The sequence below is a fragment of the Microtus ochrogaster genome, unplaced genomic scaffold, assembly GCF_000317375.1.
Source record: "Microtus ochrogaster isolate Prairie Vole_2 unplaced genomic scaffold, MicOch1.0 UNK27, whole genome shotgun sequence".
Lineage (NCBI taxonomy): Eukaryota > Metazoa > Chordata > Mammalia > Rodentia > Cricetidae > Microtus > Microtus ochrogaster.
This window is the reverse complement of record NW_004949125.1, coordinates 3,746,101-3,749,865: the sequence shown is the minus strand read 5'-3', so window position 1 is coordinate 3,749,865 and position 3,765 is coordinate 3,746,101.

Below are 3,765 nucleotides of genomic sequence, written 5' to 3'. Positions count from 1 at the left end.
TGGCTCAGTGGTAGAGCACCTGCCTAGCAGAAGGAAAGCCTTGGGTTCCATCCCTGTAACTGCCTAAAAATAAAACAAACACTATGAAGAACCACCACACACACACACATATACACTGTTGCACCCACCAGAGTGCAAAAAGACCTTTTAAGAGACATGTAAGCTGAGGGCCCAGCTTCGGAATAGAAGGATTTAATAACTCAACCTCACTCAACAGGACTGTTCTGGATCCCAGAACGCAACCGAGTCTTTCCGTCCTTGGCTCTTCACCGGACGACCTAATGTGGTTGTTTGTGATGACATTTGTTTTGATAAGGGCTTCACTCTGTCTTCACTTCAAATTTTGCTTCCGTGAAGGGAATGTCTTCCTTGAAACACACCACTCTCCTCAGATTCCTCTGCTGCCCTGCCCTGCAGGGGTGTCAACTTCCGTCCTTTCTGACTGGCCTTCCTCTGGTGACCTCTCCCGGCAGCTGTGAGATTTACCTCTCAAACAAAGGCGAAAGATGGGTCAGGATTACCCAGGAAATCAGTATTCTGCACACATACAATTAAAAAAAATAATAATAAAGGTCGCACTACTACTTTTTTATATAATTTATTTTATTTAATGTGCATTGGTGTGAGGGTGTCAGATCCCTTGGAATTGGAGTTACAGACAGTTGTGAGCTTCCATGTGGGTGCATAGAATTGAACTGAGGTCTTCGGGAAGAGAAGCCAGCACTATTAAAGATTAAGCCATCTCTCCAACACTCCCCAATATCTCCAGCCCCGCCTCCTTTTCAACATAGGGTCTCTTGTAGGTCAGGCTGGCCTCAAATGTCCTATGGAGCCAAGGATGACCGTGGATTTCTGTTCTACCTCTATCTGCTGAGTGCTCGGATTACAGACCTGGACCAGCCCTGGATTATGCAATTCATAATCACTACCAAGTGAGCCGCATCCACCGTGCCTGCTTTTATATCACCTCTCTCGGGCATTTGTTACAGAAAAGTCTAACACACCCTCCTGCCTTCAACACCCACAGAGTTGGGTCCGAAAGCGGAAGGGAAACTGGAAGGGTGAAGAGTTCGCGGGCTGAGACTCGAGGAGGGGAGTGTCCTCCCGAGGTGTGCCGAGATGAGTTTGGGCAGGTCAGAGGGGCTAGAACTTGCAGAGTTCCAGAACTGGGCAGAGCAGCAGAGGAAAGTGTGTGGCGAGCCACCGTGAGCCTGGCTCAGGTCCCTGCTGACTTCGGTTGATGCATACGAGAGAACCAGGTCTGTCCATCCCAGCCCTCTAGGTTCTGGGCTCTCTGCTATTCCAAGGACAGACAGGAATCCTACCGAGAGCCCGGAAGGTGACGTGTGGTGGCAATGCACCCCTGCCTCTGGAAATGGGTAAACCCCAGCTACAGGTGCCTCTCCCCCCCAGTTGCCCACATCTTTGCAATCACACATTCCTTTCTCTGGTTCCCTCCGCTCTCGGTGCTGCCCGGAAAGCAGACTCTGGGTGCAGGGCCCTGCTGTAAATCCCCCCCTTCACCGAGACTGTAAGAGGACCCCCCAAAGTCTAATCAGAGACACCCCCAATACTGTTTGCTTACCTATGGAATCGAAACCTGAATTCTCGGTCAGGGCCCTTTTCATACAGCTGCCTGTCTATATGCCATGAGATATTAATAGCTGTTCTAATCAAATTCTTACCGAAATGACAATTCACTTTGGTGTCCCCCTTGAACTCTAAACTTGAGGCCTTTCAGAAACCACCCCAGGTCAGACTGAAAGAAATGCGTTTTAGTAGCTGGGTGGGTTAGTAGCTGAGCACTTGGGAGGGGGAAGCAGGGAGGCTAGGAATTCAAGGTCATCCTCCGTAAAGAGTTAGTGACTAGCCTGGGATACTTGGCACCGCTTCTCAAAACAATAACAACAAAACAAAAACGGAAAGACACGCGTTTCCTAAGGTCAGACAGCTGGAAAAGGCGCAGTGCCGTGTCCCATTCTGCTAACCTTCTGCCAATTCCAGGCCATGCTGAGACTGGAACGTGAAGGCTCCTGAAGCTTTACCACAATCACCTGACTTCCTCTAGAGTTCCGTGTGTGTGTGTGTGTGTGTGTGTGTGTGTGTGTGTGTGTGTGTGTGTGTGCGTGCACGTGCACTCGCATGTATGTGTATGGCTGTGTGTGTTGCATGCAACTGAATATATATGCATGTCTATGCACGTGTAACTAACTGTACGTACATACGTAGGGAAGCCAGAGCAAGACATTGGGTGTTTTCCACGATTGCTCCCCATCAGGCTGCTTTGAAACAGTGTCTCTCATGAACTGGAAGCCAGTCATTCCAAGTGGGCACCCTGACCACTGAGCAATCAGGGTTCACGTGTGCTTGCCTCCCAGTGCTAGGATTATGGGCACACTCTGTCACGCCCAACACTTCTGTGGGTGCTGGGGATTCAAACCCAGGCCCACTGTTCTCGTAGGTGCAGCGCAAACACCGCTATCCACTGGGCCATTGCCACAGTCCCATCTCTAAAAATTAAAAATTTTAAATATTTATTTTATGATGTGGGCATATATGCCACGATGCTCTGAAAACAAACCATGGGAGCTGGGTTTGTTTTTTTTTTGTTGTTGTTGTTCTGTTTTGTTTTTGTTTGTTTGTTTTTGAAGCAAGGTTTCTCTGTGTAGCCCTGGCTGTCCTGGAACTCATCTTGTAGACCAGGCTGGCCTGAACCCTGAGATCCGCCTGCCTCTGCCTCCCAAGTGTTAGAATTGAAGGCGGCGCCACCACAGCACCTGGAGATTCTTTCTTTCTGCCACACGGGCCCCAGGAGTTGAACTCAAGTCAGCAGTGTTGGCAGTAAAGGTCTTTATCCATTCAGCCATCTTGCTGGCCCCTCTTTGGAAATTTTGATGCCAATCTTCATTGCTTGAAAAGTGCCAAATGGGATGGTTTTTTTCTCGGGTCTGAGTCTTGGGGCCATATCTGCCCCCAGGAGATCCCCGGGGCATCTGTGCCATAGAGAACAGATATTAAAAGGGTACCTGGGAGCCATAGATGCAGCCTCTCTCCTGACATTCGGTTTGGTGGCAATTTCTCCTTAATTAACTCAGGTGCATCTCTGTCAAATACGGCCTCCAGCCCATCTGGAAACTGAGACAAGGATGCTCATGTTTCTTGTTCATGAAAAAATCAGCCTTCTGCAGCATTTGGTTTCTCTTGTCCGATAGCATTTCCTACTTATCTAAGCAGCTTTGGGATCTTCTGATACTTTCTGCCCTTGGTCAAAAATCCATACACTGAATAAAGACCCCGAGTGGGCGAGACGAAGGAAAGCTGCAAGGGTAAGGTTTTAGTTGGAATTGCTTGAGGAATGCTTAGCAAGAAGCCTGCAAATGTCATCACTGACGGCAAACGAGATATTATCATCCGCAGGATCTTTAACAGGATGAGAGGAACGCAAGCTGTGGGAATCTCAGTCCTTAAGGAAGATGCCAGAAGGGTACAGCTGGATCACACGATAGCTGTGTCTTGAGCATTTCAAGAGGCTGCCAATTTGTTTTCTAAAGAAAATTTCATTTCAAGAAGTAAAATGTGTCAAGCTGAACCTGGGTAGTGCAAGCTTGTCTTTCCAGCACTCGGGGGGGCTGAGACAGAAGAATCATGAATACAAGGCAACTTAGCGAGACCCTGCCTCAAAATCGAAAGGGCTGGGGATGTGGCTCAGTGGTAGAGCTCCTGCCTAGAATCCCCCAGTGAGGGGCTGGAGTGTGGCTCAGTGGT